This window comes from Saccopteryx leptura, chromosome 2, assembly GCF_036850995.1.
Source record: "Saccopteryx leptura isolate mSacLep1 chromosome 2, mSacLep1_pri_phased_curated, whole genome shotgun sequence".
Lineage (NCBI taxonomy): Eukaryota > Metazoa > Chordata > Mammalia > Chiroptera > Emballonuridae > Saccopteryx > Saccopteryx leptura.
Window position 1 is genome coordinate 250,610,269 of NC_089504.1, and position 17,781 is coordinate 250,628,049.

A 17,781-nucleotide genomic window follows, 5' to 3' on the forward strand; every position below is an offset into this window, starting at 1 on the left:
GCCGGCGTCACCTGCCAGCTGGCGGGACGCCACCACCACTACGGGGGGGCCTTGGCTGCCAGGGCTGGGGAGATGGCAGCTCGGGTGTGAACTGGGAATGGTGGGGACAGGGCAGGGCTGTGGGGCGGCAGACATGCCCAGAAGGGAAGGGACAGAAGAGGAGCCACACCAGGTACAGCGTATAAACATGCACATACCCGTCACAAAGGACCCATCTGCCCTGGACGTGCACTGGTTAGAGACCAGCTCCCAAACAAAACGGCCGTGAAGGAAGCCAGTGAGGTTCCTTCCATGTCCTTACCTTTTAAATGAAAATATCCCACCCTGGTCTGGTAGCTCAGCTTGTTAGAGCATTGTCCCAGTGCACCAAGGTTGTGGCTTTGATCCCGGTCAGGGCATATACAAGAGTCAACTAATAAACACATAAGTAAGTAGAACAACAAATGGATGTTTCTCTCTCTCTCTCCCTCTCAAATCAATCAAGAAAGCCTTTCTCAGGGTGTGTGGTAGCAGCTTAACCATCTACTCCCCACCCCCCTATCCTGGGCTGGACAACGTGACTCTGATTTCCAGCCATTTATTTATCTCAGTAAAATGCGGCTACACCTTAGACGCCCTGGGAAGCTCATTATCACAAGATGCTCCTGGTAATGCTCACAGATCACTAGATCACCACAGCGGGCACAGGCCAGGCATGTCTACAAGTCAGATAACTGACCACAGCAGCTGCCACTGGGGCCGCCCAGTGACCAGGGACAGACGGCTCGTTGCTTACGCTGTGTCATCTGCCTTTTGTAACCACAGCTCACAGTCACGCAGGTGCCTCTCACTGCCTGTGCATGCCGGGCCCCCTCCATTTCCTGTGGCAGCTACCAAGGAACCTAATAAAACAATCGGCCAACCTTTGTGTTTGAAAGTTACCTTTAGAAATCGGGCAGGAATGGTATTTTGAGACCATCAGTAGTTTTTAAGTTTGGAGTGAACATATTCCTTGTGTCATCCAGCATCTTCTCCCCCAGCCACGCCCCCACCACCTTGGTCCCTGTGGCTTGGGGAGCAGGAACCATCCCTGCCTGATCTGAGGTCTGCAGGCCTGACTTGGGGCAGGACGCTGGGTCAGGTCCCCTAATCAGGATTTGAGAAGCATTAGCCCTCACGTGACCTACTGTCCCCTCCTGACCCAGATTAGCATTCTACAAACAAGATGTCCCTGCCGCTTGGGGGTGGGGAGGACACGTGGGTTTTTCACATTTGGAGTAAGATTCAACAACTTTGATGCGTGGATTATTTTGGAGATTTGTGTGTTGTTTTGAAATAAAGTTTCCTAGGAGCAAAGAAAGAAAAATAAAGTATCAGCCCATAATTGAGCAGCCCGGGAAAGGCAGAGAGGAGGAGGGAGAGAGACAGAAAGAGAGAGAGACAGACAGACTGAGAGACAGAGAGAACAATCTGGAAGCAAGGAGGGACATTGCACCCACACCCCACCGCTGATTCAGGGCCTGAGGTCTGACCCTGAGGAGGCAGGTGTACCTCCATAGTATTACAAGGAACATCGCAAAGTCCCCTCAATACTGTATCTCCCTTTCTGTGCCCGAAATGCCCATTGCAGCACCCTCCTTCTGGGTGAACCCCGGTAACCCCTGAACATGGGTGGGGGACAAACCTCACCAGGCAGGTTCTCCTGCAGGCCCGGGGAGCACCAAGGAGGAGGCAGAAGGAGGGAAACGCCGCTTAGTCCTAAATGGAGCCTCTCTGGCTGCCGGTCAAGGCCAAGCCCCTTCCTACCTAGGTTTTCAGAAAGGGGAGTTTCCAGCCTCTAGTTTGAAAAATATACAAATGTACCCCAAATGGCAGTTTTTAAATCCTGATGTCCCCTCTTCCCCGTGACTTTCCAGTTCATGACATGCTCTCTGAGAATCCCGGGTGACTAGGAATACACCCCCCACCCCTGTCTCCCACCATCAGCTCTGTAGATCCCTTTTCCCAAGTCCTGCGTCTGCAGCCTGGGGGAACATTGAAGATTCCCAAGTTCTGGGGTTCAAGCACCTGGTTCAAACCCCAGTGCCGGCACTTTCTGGCTGAGGGAGTGATCTCAGAGTAATGTCTTCACTCTCTGTGTCGCAGCTTCTTTGCCCACACAAGTGACTGTGTCTGTTTCCTGTGGTGGCTGTAACACTTCCAGCAACTGAGTGGTTGCAACCCACAGAAAGCCACCCTCCCACAGAGCTGGAGGCCGAATGTCTGGAAGCAAGGTTTTCGTGGCGGCTCGGGGTGGGATCATCCTGCCCCTTTCAGCTGCTGTGGGCTCCAGGCAGTAGTCCCCTGTCCTCGGCTGGGGACCATCTCTCCAGTACCCGCCCTCCTCAGTACATCCCCCACGGCTGCCTCTCTGTCCTATACCAGTGGGACTGCATTTAGGTCTCACCAGATGGTACAGGATGAGAGCCTCCCTGCAGGACCCTTAACTCAATCGCATCTTCTGTCACAGAGGTGCTATTCTCCTGTCACACAGTGCTTGCTGCCTCAGTTCCCAGGGACTGGGGCATGGAGGTAAGTTTTGGGGGCCACACACAGCTCTGTAGGGCCATCGCGGAGGGCTGCCAGGAAGGTGTAAGAGACCCCAAGGGCCCACAACAGGGCTGAGGGCTGCTGTGAGCAGTCACAATGTTGTCGCAGTGATGGCTGAGGTTGCTTTGCACTAACATGAACTCAGGGAGTGAGAAATCACTGCTTTCCATTCTCGTCCAAGAGTCCCTCCAAGGGGAGCTCTGACCGGGGCCCCAGTGTCTCTGCCACCTGACCAACCTGACCACCTCCCACATCAGGAGGGGCCCACCTCACACCCGGCCAGGCAGTAGAACAAGAGAGATCACACTCAAATCCCCCGTCTTCTTTTTCAGGCCTACATCATCTAAGATGACATAAAGATTTCATGGGTGGCAATCTCATGGAATTGCATTTGTTTATTTTTAGCCCAGATACATGTCTTTAGAACAGGAGATGAACTCCTTGGGAAAAGATATTGAGTCGGTACCAGCGCAGGCTTCGACGACGAAGGTGAATGAATGACTCCGTCCTGACAGGGGACAGGGAGTGTCTGCCCGGCTTGCGGGCCAGGCAGGGGAGGCAAGTGCTGGAACCACTCACACTCAGTACGCACACGGGAGAGGGTGCCTGTGGAACCCAAGTTTGGGAAATGTTAATCTGACATTTATAGCCCCCCACCTTGGAAGTGTGGGGACCAAACCTAGAGAGGTGATGTAAGCCACCCTCAGCCCCATGGCCCGTTAATTACAAAATGGAGACCTGACCCCAGGGCTCCTGGGGCAGCAACCCCATGCTTTCTGGAACTGGTTACACCTGGGGAGGGGGTCTATGTCCCCGGGTGTCATTCTGTGACTGTGAGCCGCAGACCTGGGTGGGGGCGGAGGGGGGACTGGCTGGCCCCGTTTCTGCTATGCTCCCAGCTGGTAACCTTCGCTGCATCCCTGCCGTGTCTATGCCTGTGGCCGGCCTGCTGGCCGCTGCCTCCCTCCCTCTGCTTCTGCAACGTGCCAGCTTGTTGTGCATGGGGTTTGGGCTCACCGGCTGCACACACCACGGGAGGCCATGCAGCCTGGCTCAGACAAAGAAAGGCCAGGGGCTCCTCCGGCTTATGGCCCCCTGTGCAGGGTCACGTGACAGGCACAGCCCCGCCCACCTCGGCTGGCACTTCTCCTTACATGCATGTTAAGCAGTTCTCCTTGAAGGAAAATACAGACTGCAGAAGTAGCATGGATAAAACATCTGGGCTGCCGCGCCCAGGACACCAGAGTCAGAACAAACTTGGCAGGACAGCTTAGAGGGGCACCTTTTCTCGGCAACCGAGACAGATGAGAGGACTGAGGAGCTCGGACCTGAGTAAGTGGGGGTCTGGGCTCTTACAGGGGCCTTTCTACTGCCCAGGTCACTGCAGCGGCCAGCATTTAACAGAGAGCCACAGGGGAGACAAGCCACCAGCCCATGACGCTCTCTGCATGTCACCTGCCGCAGGACGTGAGCCGGCCACCTGAGTAGCTGAGGTATAGAAAGCCGGCCAGGAGAAGAGACAGTGGGGTCAGGCAGGGGAGCAGCAGCAGAGCAAACAGGAATGCTGTGCCGGGGCAGGGGGGCAGGGAGGCAGGGAGGCCAGGAGAAGGGCTACATAATACATTAGATGGGATCTATCACCCTGGGGACCACTGACACCAGCCCACTAATTCCATTATCATCTTAATGACTGGTTTGCCTCTAGTACAAGAATAACAGCGGTGACAGCCACAGCCAGCACTTACAGAACCCTCGCTGTATGCCGGGCTCAGCTCTAAATGTCTCACCTCACGCAACTTCCTTACTTGTAGAGCGCCCTCGTCCGATCGAGGGGAAGGGTAACAGGTGTAACACTCACCATGTGCTCACTGCATCCTGGGCGCTCTTCCTGTGTTAGCTCATCTGATGACAGTACTTTGAGGAGGAGAAGGAAAATGCCATTGTGCTCCCATTTTATAGATGATAAAACAGAGGCACAAGAGAGGTTAAGAAACATGCCTGTGGCTATACAGCCAAGATCAGAACTAGCCAGTCTTGCTCAAGACCCTGCCCTCTAATCACAGCCAGTGCCACCTACCGAAGGCCACTTCAGACAGACACACCCGTGGAACTGACTTCTCCCACAGGTGCTAGAGGGGGAGAAGGGAATGCCCAGACTGGTCAGTGTGCTACCCTGGCAGTGTCTCACAGTAGTCAGGGGCATGAGCTCTCCCCCAAATGCCTCAGTTCATTCTGGCTGCACCCCTCACCTACACCCCTGACTTGGCCACATGAACTGGGTCTCATTCTCCCATCTGCAAGTCGCAAGGTACAACAGGACCTGCCTTACAGGGTTGATTGAGGGTTAAAAACGAGGTAACCAGCAGACACACTCACAGCTGGGCCTGGCACGTGGGGAGGGTGCGGTACACGGCTGTGGTGGGCACTGCTATTACTGTACCCCCAGCAGACTCGTTGAAATTCTAGTGGAATTATTCAGAACACAGCCAAGACCACCCACCCACCTTGTGGCAGGAGCGTCCATATCCTGACATTCATACAGAGCTCCCCTGCACCCAGCTGACCCAGCCAACTGTAGCCCACCGCACACTCCCCTCTGCCCCCAGGGAATAGCATTAACTGTGTAAAACCCCCAAATGGCCCAGAAAACACCAAGTAACTGAATTTATCCCCAAGCACCAAGATTAACTTCTCTGCTCTTGGGGACAAGCAGAGAGCTAAAGCCAGCTGAGCTACAGGGACAATGGGGAGCCTGAGGTACCGCTGACAGGTCCACACACAGCCTATGTCCCTGCAGGCGCCCAGCGCCCCTCTCCGGCCTGTAGCCGGCACACCTGTTACCCAGAGAAATAGGAGTTGGGATAGCGTCACCGTCCATTATTTGTTAATAATGGGAAACGTGGAAACAGCCTACATGGTTGTATGTGGTAACTACATTGAGGATGGCCTTGTTGAAATATTATGCAGCCATTCCAGAGGACGTTTCTGCAGTTTTTCACACCGTGAAAAAATGCCATTACCATGTAAAGTTAAAAAAACACACACAGACAATTCAAAATAGTTAACTACATAAAAACCCCAATGGGAAAAAAAAATCTACCTAAAAAATGCCAATGTTAACAATGGTTGTGTTTGGGTGACATGATTATGAGTCATATATCTTCTCTTCATGCTTTTTTGGTAGGTTCTAACTTTGCTACAATGAACATTCATAATAAAAATTAAAAGCTGTCAAGGGGGATGTTGAGGGAAACATGGGGGTGGGGGGGATATATTTGGTGGGACACTTGAATCTATGTAAACACAATAAATTTAAGTCAATTAAAAAGAAAATAAAAAGCTGTCATCCAAAAAAAAAAAAAAAAAAAGAGTTCCAGATGCAGAAACCACACTGCGGGCTGGGCAGGGACTGTCTGTGGGGCTGAGACGTCTGCTGCCCAAGCCCCAGCCATGATGGAAGCCAGTTGTCCAGCTCCAAGCTCACCTGGCATCCCTGCCCCAGAGTGGATCCCAGCTTAGAGCCCAGGCAGGGGCAGAGGCCCTGCTAAATTCCTTAAAAGACCTGGAACTTGTAACAGTACAAATGTTACATCTTGATACTCTGGGGCTTCCCTGGTGGTAGGGGGGGCAAAAAGAAAAAAAGAAGCAAACAGATCCCTGGCCCCATTTTCTGTCTACATCTCTGCCTCAAGGTAACAATGTAGCAACATGGTGGGGAGTGTGCTTCAGTTGCTGAAACAATGAGTCAATAATCACCATTAACCAGCTGGACAGGACCAACTCTGTTGAAACAGCTGCCGCAGCCAGCTCTAAATATTGTCACCACAGCGACACACAAGGTTTTGGCACCAGGAGTATCTCACCAGAGGGAATCTTACCAAATCCTACCGCCAGCTCCCCAGATAAGGCAATACCTCCAAATCCCACGCAAAGGGCTCTATTCCCAAAGCAGGGTGATAAGGTTTTCACCGCGGTGGAACCAGCCGGGGTGGGGGGCAGGGGAAAGGAGGAGAACCGGACCTCCTCAGGCCGAGGGACCCCCTTGGCCTATCCCAGAGGCTGGAGCTGACAACGGGCACCACTCACTGGTGTCCAGAGGCTTCTGGGAGCTCACAACTGAGGCTGGGGGGTTCATGAGGGGAGGTTTGGGGACCCCAGCCCACTTGTCCTTTTCCAAAATCATCCCATCAGCACCTCTGCACATCAGTCTATGAGAACTGAAGCCATAAGAGTGTCTCCCTTCCTTCAAACAGTCAGCACCTTTGCACTGGTGTCTGCACAGCTGGACCTTTCCCACCATTCATGGCTCAACTTGAACGTCACCTCTTCCACGAAGCCTTCCAGGATAACAAAGCCAATCACTCACATTAGGCTGTTGGGTGGAGGGAGAGAAGGAAGGCAAGAGGGAGAGAAGGAAGAAAAAGCCATCTGCAGGGAGGTGGAGAGTCAGACTCCTACATGTACCCAGACCGAGATCCACCTGACAACCCCTGTCTGGGGCTGATGTTCTCCCATCTAGGGCCACTGCTTCGTTGCTCAGCAACCAAGCCATTTTAGCTCCTGAGGTGAAGCCATGGAGCCATCCTCAGTGCCCGGGGCCAACTTGCTCATTAGAGCCATGGCTGTGGGAGAGGAAGATAGAGAGAAGTGCAAGGGGGAGGGTTGGAGAAGCAGATGGGCACTTCTCCTGTGTGCCCTGACCGAGAATCAAACCTGGGACTTCCACACACTGGGCAGATGCTCTACCAATGAGCCAACCGGCCAGGGCTCCAGGAGCCTAATTCTAATAGGAGCACTGACAATAACAGATAATTGTACGAAAAATATTTTTTTCTTCAAGTCTTCTCCGTGACCCTTGGTGACTGAAAACATAGCTTCAGAAATCAAGTTCAATTTGAGACTCGCCACTGAGAGTCTGGGCCAAACTGCCCCCATATGGCCCCCAGATATCTGGCTCTCAAAGGAAAGACCCATTACCCACAGGGTCCTGACACGTTAGGCCAGCAACACACCTGGAGGGGATCGCGATCCCTGAGAAGCAACAAGGCATGTGCACCCTCCTTCCAGGCTCCCACCTCTGACGAGACACCAGACCTGCTGCCCGGACACTTGCCATCTCCACCCTGCCTACTGCTTATCTTCGAGTCACAGAGTCTTTTACAGCCCGGTCTCCATCACCTTCAGGGAGAACTGGAGGGATGCATACCTACACGGCCCAGGGGATGTGTGCCAACGTTGGGGAATCGGAAGAGCTAAGTATTGGCGGGCACACAGGGAGAGAAGAACCCTGAAGACCCCACCCATATGAAGCAGACACGCCCCACAACCCAGCGACCCATGCTGAGGTGTACCAGGATGACCCTCACACAGGACTACAAGGCACGCGTGCAAGGACTTGTATGCCATTTGTGTGGCCAACCTGGCACCTCACTGAGGATCGGGCAGACACAGTGTGGCCTATGGACACTTTGGCATGTTGTGCAGTGATCAGAAGTGACCAGCCAGAAGTGCGCACAGCTACACGGACAGGCTGAAAAGCACAGAGCTGCACGGGAGACAGAGGAGTCAGAACCAGGTCTGGAGCAGAGCAGGACTCCTGCTCCTCACACACGAGGGCAACAGCACGGGTACCTCACAAAGTGCAAGCTCAAGGGCACTCAGTAACATACTGAAAGAGTTGCCCGTGATAGAGAAGGTACAAGGAGTGGGAGTGGGGTAAAAGGGAAGACAGAAATAATAAGACCAGGGGAGAGGGGAGAGGGGCAATGAAGAAGAGAGGAAGGGAGGGAGGGGTGGTGGGAGGGTGGGTGAGTGGGCAGATTGAAGGATGGATGAATGGATCAAAAGTTGGATAGATAGAAGAAGGGAAGGATGGATGAATAGAAGGAAGGCAAGAAGGAGAGAAGGAAAGCAAGAGGGAATAGAAGGAAGGCAAGAAGGAGAGAAGGAAGGCAAGAAGGAGAGAAGGAAGGCAAGAGGGAAGGAAGGGAGGGAGGGAGGGAGGGAGGGAGGGAGGGGAGGGGAAGAAAGGAAGGAAGGAAGGAAGGAAGGAAGGAAGGAAGGAAGGAAGGAAGGAGGGAGGGAGGGAGGGAGGGAGGGAGGGAAGGAGAAAGGGAAAGGAGGAAGGGGGGAGGGAGAGAGGGAGGAGAGAGAGGGAAGGAAGGAAGGAAGGAAGGAAGGAAGGAAGGAAGGAAGGAAGGAAGGAAGGAAGGAGGGAGGGAGGGAGGGAGGGAGGGAGGGAGGGAAGGAGAAAGGGAAAGGAGGAAGGGGGGGAGGGAGAGAGGGAGGAGAGAGAGGGAAGGAAGGAAGGAAGGAAGGAAGGAAGGAAGGAAGGAAGGAAGGAAGGAAGGAAAAGGGGAAGGAGAGAGGGAAAGGAGGAGAGGATAGGCAACGGCAGCATGTACGACTGAGGAGTGCATGGACTCTCCACCTCCACATGGCAGCCACGGAGCCGGCACTACCAGGACCTGGCACCACCAGGACCGGGACAGGCAGCCACTCCTTGACAAACAGCCCCACGAGCTGTGGAGCAGGCTCTCTAACGAGCAGACAGCTTCTCAAATGAGCAGAAGCAAAAAGCAAAGTTGGGGAAACACAGGTTATGAGATAAAATGATCTAGTCCAAAAGGAACCAGAGAAGTGGAAAACAGAATTTTCTAGAAGTTGGTGTCCTATTCATCCACAACAAACCAGGATAGCCTGTCCAGTCACTCACTGGCCCCAGCGCCTCCCACAGAGGGGGAAATGCCCCGAGAACACAGTGGGAACTCTCCGCCCCTGGGAGCAGGTGCTGACCAGGTTCCCACTGGGGAGGCTCCCAGCACAAGGAGGTCTGCATGCGGATGAGACAGACCCATCTGGGAAGTGAGTATTCTGTTACACTTCACTTATAACCCTAACCAAACCCTGAGAAAACAGGAACCACCTCCCAGAGATGTGTGACCACTGACCCAGTGATTCTCAAAGTGGGTCCTTGGAGAGGCATGGCTGGCACCCCTGGAAACTGAATGGTGCAAACTCCCGGCCCCAGACAGCCTGGCCAGACTCTGTGCTTCCACCCAGGGACTCAGACGCTTGGTAACATTCAAGAACGGCTGCTCTAACAAAAACTCCAGCCCTCCTCGGAGAACACCAAGGAGGGGTCAGTGGTGGAGAAGAGGGCAGCTCAGGACAGTGCCTCTGTCCCTGCCCTCGTGCCTGAGCACACAGGTTGTTCCACCCAAATGCCAGCCACACACCAAGCAAAATAGGTGAGAGTCAAGTCCCTGTGCAGGAAAGGGGCTGAATTGGTTGGCTGCCACCCCCCTTTTGTTAATTGCTAGAAATTCTCAGCTTGGTTCGCACACGGCCGCCTCACCTGGGAAGGTCTGATGGCACCCATGCACAGGCTGGGGTTTGGCTGTAGCTGGGTGCCCACGTGCCCTGGGCTGAGCCGGACACAGAGGCCTCTGGCCAGGGTCAGGGGGCTGGCCCTACAGTTCAGAGGCCTTCTTGGGCACATTGACAATGCCACACTTCCCCAGACCCAGCCGGTGAGCTTCTCAGAAGGGGGTGGGGTGGTAGCATCAGCCGCTAGCCACTTCCCTGAATAACCTCCCAATGCTCTGCTCTGTGTCCTGGGTGCAGTGCCAGATGGCTGGCCACGTAGCCCTGGACCCTGGGGCACAGCCTAGTCCCCCCACCGCCATCCTCCCCCACCCTAGCCCCACGCTGAACCCACAGACCCGCATGCTGCCATCACCTTGACTGGAGGCTCCAAACACACGTCACAGGGGCCCACACAGCGCCCTGAGATATGCAGCCCAAATCCCAGGCGCCGGCACTGGTCCAGGACAGAAGGAAATTCCAGGAGGTTCCAGCAGGGCCGGCGTCTGGGGTGGGGGTGGCCTCTATTTACCAGAGGGCCCCCCTGACTGTCCACCTGGCAGACAGGGTGAGCTATAAAGCATGTCCCTTCCTGTTGGTGCCCTCACTCAGGGGGCTCAGAAACGGGGCACAGAGGAGAGGGCTCCACGCCCCCACACACTGGCTGCCGGCCTTGCGGGCCTCCCCTTCCATCTGCTCTTCCATTTTCAGAGCCGCTCACTCCCTCCGGCAGCGGCTTCCTTAATGAGGCGGGGTCTCCCTCCAGGAAAGGAGGGAATGGATTCAGAGAAAGACCAGGTCTGGACCTCAAACCCTTCCCCCAGCCCCCAACCTCCATGTTCATCCCAACATCCTGAAAGACTGCCAGGATGGAGACCAGCAGAGGGGCCTGGGTAGCCCCTGTGGGAACCCCTGAGACCCCACCGCCTCCTGTCTACCCAATGACACCGGTGAGCCCCCTCCACCCAGCCAGCAGCCCCTGACAGTGATGAGGCTGGTGGGGACAGGCAGTGTGGGCTCCCTGGGGACAGGGGCACACCTGCTTCTACAGAGAACTCAGGGTCAGGACAGCAAGCCGCGCCCTCACCCCCGGCCCAGTCTCCCCCTAAACCCAACTTCTCCCTGGACAGGTGGTCCTGTGAGCACTGTGTTTGCAGGTGAAAAGGCAGCCTGCCTGGAGAGAGGCTGTCCAGCACAGGCTGCTGCGTGCACACAGGCACACACACACTCTCTACCGGAAATATCTGTTTTGACAAATTATTCAAGTCAGTCTAGGGGACGTGAATTGACAAAATCTTAATGTGCCGGTTCCTCACTCCAGGCGTTCCACATTTGGGCCGAGCTGGGGGTGAAGACAGCCAACTCTTTGATTTGGGAAGGGGGGTCTACCTCCCCTTCCTCATGCCAGCCCCCAGCTGCACGAATACCACTTCCAAAGCCCCAGACGCGTAGGTAACTGAGACAGTCAGACATCATCACATCCCGAGGTCAGAACGGCATGGTATGGCCGGGTGTGATGTGGAACTTTGCCCAGAGGGGCTGTTCTGCAAATCTGGGGGTGGGAGGAAGCGGGGAGCCCCACACAGAGAGAGGAAGCGGTCAGCCTTGCCCTTCAGAAAGGGATCCACCGGTCCTTGGGGACTGAGCGGCCCCATCCAGCCGAGCAGAGGGGTGGTCTGGAGACACTCCCTTCCATCTCTCCCGCACCAGGACCCACGCGCTCCCGCTGGCTGCCTGGACCCCTGCGGAAGAGCACCCTCAGGCCACTGTAAATAAACTTTGTCAGGGCAGAGTTTCTGCTACGGCCCTGCCCACGAGGCCCCGCAGCTCATGCGATGCGGGAAGGTGAGGGAACAAGAGGCTATTTTTAGGAGGAAAAACAAATCTCAGCCTACCTTCCAAGCAGCAGGGCCAAGACTCCAGCTTCACCGCTTCACCGCGGAGAGGACTGCAGTCTACTGTGTCAGATTACAAACTGGAGGCAGAGGGAGGGGGTGGGAGGGAGGAGAGGGAGGAGAGGAGAGAGAGGGAGAGCGAGAGAGGGAAAGCGAGAGAGGGAGAGAGAGAGGGAGGGAGGATCATCCGCCATGCAGCGGTACCCAGAGCCCATGAAACACCAGTGTTTAAACACACACACGCACATGCACATACGCACACGCGCGCACACACAAACACACAGACCAAGATGGCTTTCCCCTCACTGCCAGTTTCTTTTTCACCGAGCTGAGCCACGGTCAACGCCGGGACAGAAACGGAGGAGAATCAGCTCCCTCAGCCACATGGGGCTCGGAGCAAACCCCCCCTCCGTGGAGTAAAAAAAATGCCTGATCTCCCCTGCTGGCAGCCAGGGGTCTCCTGCAAGCAACAGCCTGAGGGCACAGGATGAAGATAAACCCACTGGTGCTCAGCCCCTGGACACCACAAGCCCAGGGCTCGTGATCATGCAGAGACCCGAGTGGCTGGGGTTGTTACCCACCGGTCTGGCTCCTCTGCCCCCCAAGCCTCCAGTGTGAAAAGGACAAATTGTGTCATCCCCACCCCCACCCCCAGAAGTGCGGGCGGCTACACAGATGGACCAGCTACCTAGCAACACTGGCGTGCAAGAGTCAAAGGCTAGGAGACCACGCTGGACTTCCTCCGGGATTGGAATCACATCATTTAAAGATACTGAACAGTTTAGCCCCTCTGGTGGGACACTGTGTTGGGCCCCCAAAAACCAGGGCGGTGGCGGGTCCTCCTGCTGCCCGCCTATACAGGGTCAGGGGAACAGAAGGCGTGCAGGCACTTGGAACCAGTGACCTCCAAGTCAAAGGCCAGAGGGAAACGCTTTTCCAAGACAGCTTCTTCAGGGTATATGGGTCCAGCACAGGTGCCCTGACCAGGACCCTGCTGCTGCTGGAATACAGGGAGCACCAGAAGGTGCTGGCAGGGTGCAAGGCTCCTTTCAGCCTCACAGCCACCGGTCCACTGGGTTCACTGGTGGCAGAGCCCTGTGCTGATACCAGCAGCAGGTGCCATCCCCCCACCCTTTCCCTTTTCATTTTGTGGGCAGAGCCATCAGGCCCATAAGTGTGACCAGCAAAGGGAGGAGCCATGCTAAGAAAACACAGGCACACGTGTTCACAACAGCCAAAAGGTAGGAGCGACTGAGGGTCCGTTGACAGGCGAATGATCCACAACCGTGGCCAGACCCTGCAATGGAACACTATCCAGCTGTGAACATGAACAGGAACTGAGTCCTGACTCACTACACTGTGGTAAAGCCTTGAAAACACGTGCTGAGAGAGAAGCCAGACACCAGAGACCACATGTGTATTGTACCTCACTGCTCCGTCTGCAGCAGAGGTTCAGCAGGCAGAGCCACAGACACAGAAAGCAGACCGGTGGTGGGCGTGACCGGCGCTGGGTGAGGGGTGGGGGGTAGTGGGCAGTGAATGCTAACAAGGATGTGGCTCAAGGTGGTGGTCACATGACACTGGGAGGGCCCTAAATGGCACGGAATGGTTCACTGTAAATGGTTAATTTTATGTTACATGAACCTCCCCTCAATTAAAAAAAGAAAAGGAAGAAGAAACAGAAACAGAAAAAGAAAAAGAAGGCTGGAAATGGTACTTGCATTGGGAGACCCACTAAATCCTGACTATGTGTGGCCTGGAGGGTCCGTCTGTCCCCTCATCTACAAAAGGGTCACACCTGCTTCTAAGAGAGCCATGGGCTGTTGTGGGAGACAAATCAGAAGAAGATAACCCTGTGCCCCTTAGCAAGGCCTCCTGTGACAGGTCTCAGGCAAGCTGAGGCCAGGAGACAGGCCTCCCCTCTGAGAGTCGTGTCTGAACAGGAAGGAAGGCAGAGATTACATGTCTGGGTGACAGGTTCTCATTTCCCAAAGCCTAGGTGAGTTCTGTGAACAAGATCATGGACAAGGCAGGGAGGCAGAGACTTCTGTGGGCCTGCGTTCAGGTGACCAGAAATGCTGAGGAAGCTGTCTGCCTCCGTCGGGGGATGCGAACGTGGTCAACGCAGGGGGAAGATTACCTAGGTCTGCAAGCTGTGCTCCCGGCTGAGACCTGCAGCCCTGAAAAAATAAGAGAACTAAACCCTTCAGACGCTGGTTACATGCCCCCCAGCTCCACATGGACACAGACCACAAAAAGGCCCTGCTAGCCACCAGGTCTAGTAGGCCATCAGCAGCTCCCGTAAACGTGCACTGTGTCTGCCAGATGTCAGAGATGTGTCAGAGGCAAAGCTGCAGAACTGACTGTTGGAGTTTTCCGATTGCTGGTGTGGAGGGGGCTCGGCCGGGCACGTCCCATTCAGAAGGGCCATCTGGGAAAAAGCACTCTCTTGGCGCAGTGGATAGAGCGTCAGATTGGGATGCAGAGTACCCAGGTTTGAAACTCTGAGGTCCCTGGCTAGACAGTGGGTTCACCAGCTTGAGCACGGGGTCACTGGCTTGAGCGTGAAATCATAGACATGAGCCCAAGGTCGCTGGCTTGAGCCCAAGGTCGCTGGCTTGAGCAAGGGGTCACTGGCTCTGCTGCAGCCTCCCAGTCAAGGCACATAGGAGAAAGCAATCAATGAACAACTAAAGAACTGCAATGAAGAATTGATGCTTCTCATCTCTCTCCTTCCTGTCTCTCTGTCCCTGTCTGTCCCTCTCTCTATCTTACTAAAGAAAAACAAAAATTTTCTCCCTAAATCAACCTTACAATTTCATGTGATTACAATAAAGGCAACGGCAGGACTTTTTAGACCTGTGGATGCCCAAGTCTAAGCTTTATATGAACATATAAACACAAAACTATAAACTGACAATTTTCGGGGTTAAAAAAAAAAGAGTAAAGGAAGGATACTAATCTCACCAGACATACAAGTATCTTATAAATACATAAATAAAATTGTTTGCTCATGAGGCATGGACAGCTAGGGCAAAAGAACAGGATTGGACAAACAGATCAAATTACACATGAGAAGTTAATATATGAATCTAATCGATATAAAAGGCCAATTGTTCTATAAATAATATTCAGAAAACGGGGTAATTTTAAAAATATTCTTACACAAAAATCAGCTCCAGATGAAATCAAATATCTAAACACATAAAGGAAAAATTAGACATCCTAGAAGAAACCAGAGATGATGAAAAGAAGGGCTGATTAAATTAGACTATGTGGCGATTTAAAACATCTGCACGGTGGAAACAATGCCACATAGAAAATCGAAAGATAATTTACAGGCTGGGATACAATATTTGGAACACAAGTTTCTGACTCAGATACAGGTCCAAGTTCTGTGGGGCCTGGAGTTTATTCAATTTGGGGAGCACTGTTTAAGATTAAAACAATGTTAAACCCACCAATACAAAACGGTACAAATATGACTATTAATAAAGAATGAAAATATAAATCGTAAGAAATTCCAGACTTTAAATAGCTAACACATCCCACAAACATCACAAAATTGAGAAAAATAGTAACATATTTGTTTAATCATCTGCCTGACACACCTTTGTAATACTTTTGTTTTTAAACACTTTTTTGGCTGCATTCTTTGATCACATCCTCCTATGAAAAACGATTTTGTAATATTATTCTCTTTTCTGAGAATAAGAAGAAAAATTCTTTCCCCTAGCACAACTGATCAGACTTTGTTTTTTAAGTTATTGGTAGTTTAAAGGTTTTTTTTTAACAAATGTATCTAATGTAAAATAACAAACCAACCTGTTGTTTTAATTGCTTATCCAAAATGTGTCCGACAAGTATCGCATCCTGATAAACACTACCTGATGGTGGCCATCAAATGAGAAAGTGAATTTACAGTGGGCTGCACTTGTGTTTGCTGGAGGACAGGGACAAACCAGGCAGGACTTCCCGGTCGGCCTTGCTCTGGTGAGAATGGCATCCTCCACTCACAGGGGCACATGTGAGGACCAGCCTTTGTCCCCAGACATTTCAAACCCCTTTGGGCACCCACTGCCCAAATGTCTCCAGTGCTAAACCCCTTCTGTGGCCATCTCGTGGCCAGGTCCTCGGCCACACGGGGTCACGAGGAATAACTCAGTGCAGACGGCAGTCTAAGTATTACTGGCAGCCACCCCGTACTGTGATGGCTGGTGAAAATTTATCCCCAGAAGTGACAGAAAACCAATTAGTGTGTCCCACTACATCCAGATTAAATGCAGCCCTAACTGAACTGCCTCTTAGCTAGATTTCTACCATGTGCAGAAATATTACTATTTCTTTTCTACTCAAAGCATGATTATTTACTAAAACTCATTGAACTATAAAGAAAAACAGTCTACAATTTTAAAAAAAAATGACCCTTGGTAACACACCACAGGTCCATGAATAAGGGAGGAATGCTGCTGTAGGTGACAGCTCTGAGACCCAGCCCCACCCACCCAGCCTGTGCGGTCCAGAAGGGGGGCACTCACATGGAAGTGTGGTCCCAGGTAGGGGGGGCACCCTGCCCAGATGGCCGCCAGCTGTCTCTGCAGCCACAGCAGCTCGGTCTGAGACTGTTTCAGCAGCTGCTCCACATCCGTGGGCTCCCGGCTGGGCAGCTCATCCTGGGGGAGAGAAACCACAGTCCCTCAGGCAGCAGCAGGCCCATCAACCGCGCAACTAACCCTGAGTCTAATCAACAGCTGGGGGGGGGGGGGGGGGAGAAAGGGAGAAAGGGAGAGAGGGAGAGAGGGAGAAAGGGAGAAAGGAAGAAAGGGAGAGAAGGAGAGAGACAGAGAAAGAGGGAAGGAGAGAAAGAGTGAAAGAAGGAGGGAGAAAAAGAGGGAGGGAGGGAGTGAGAGAGGAAGGAAGGAGAAAGAAGAAGGAGGGAGAGAGAAAGAAGGAGGGAGAGAGAAGGAGGGAGGGAGAGAGAAGGAGGGAGGGAGAAAGAGGGAGGGAGAGGGAGAAAGTTTTCTTTAGTTGGTCAGGAAACTCCCATCATGAATTTCAAAACCGCCCGTGTTTTGCCATGCACTGAGATGGTTCCAGCGACCAAGACCAACATCAGTTCACTCAGCAACTCAGGAAGCCCAACGAGAGAGGAGAAAATGTGCTCGTCTCGCTATACACAGCGTTAGTACAGCCATTTCCATCAGGGTTTGCAAAGGCAGAGCCCTGCGGGGAGCCAAACTGATTCGTGAAAGAGAGATATGGACCGGGGTGAGGGGACCTGTGTCCCTATGGGGACCTCTTGTCTTCTGACTTTTAACAGCGATGCAGTTTTAAATGTACTGCATATTCCACTCAATTCTGCTATCATGAAAGCAAATAAAAGTCTGTAATGAAAATGATAAGGAAACATGAGGTGGAGTGCTCATGGTTCGGTACTAAGTTGATAAAAAGAACTCGGAGCTCACTGCTACGCAGGGTATGGTGAGGAGGGTATAATGAGGGGACCCGCTGGCTCGGGGTGCCATAGCAGAGCTCCCTAGTCTGGGGAACTAGACAATAGATGTATTTCTCCACAGTTCTGGAGGCTGGAAGTCCAAGGTCAAGGTGCAGGCAGGGCTGGATCTCCTGAGCCTCTCTCCTCGGGGTGTAGACAGCCATCTCCTCTGTGTGGTCGCAGGGTCACCCCTCTGTGTGTCTGTATCTGGATCTCATCTTGTAAGGATGCCAGCAGACTGAATCAGGATTCTGAGACTGGGGTTAGGACTTCAATATGTGAAGTTCAGGGAACAATGTCCAACCCATAACAGCAAGGCACCCCAAAGCTCCGCAGGAGCAGAAGCCACTGGCACACCCGGGATGCGTGGAGACCCGGGGAGGCGGCCTCCCCAGCTCCCAGGACAGAGCTGCTGCCCAGGGGTTGGGACCACACAGGAGAGGATGTCCAGTGGGAGCT

General features: G+C 53.2%; 1 protein-coding gene across 15 annotated transcripts in view; it reads right to left on the reverse strand.

Annotated features, from left to right (window-relative positions):
• RIMBP2 (RIMS binding protein 2) overlaps window positions 1-16,437 on the reverse strand; it is a 130,963-nt gene extending 114,526 nt beyond the window's left edge. For 12 of the 15 annotated variants that reach the window (XM_066371203.1, XM_066371197.1, XM_066371196.1 and 9 more), the window contains exon 1: window positions 11,829-11,892. The gene's annotated coding sequence lies outside the window, so the exon portion shown is untranslated. Of the gene's footprint in view, window positions 1-11,828; window positions 11,910-16,366 lie in introns of those variants that run through there. The other 3 variants (XM_066371191.1, XM_066371193.1, XM_066371192.1) reach the window with 3 other exon arrangements.
• Window positions 16,438-17,781: the final 1,344 nt, after the last annotated feature.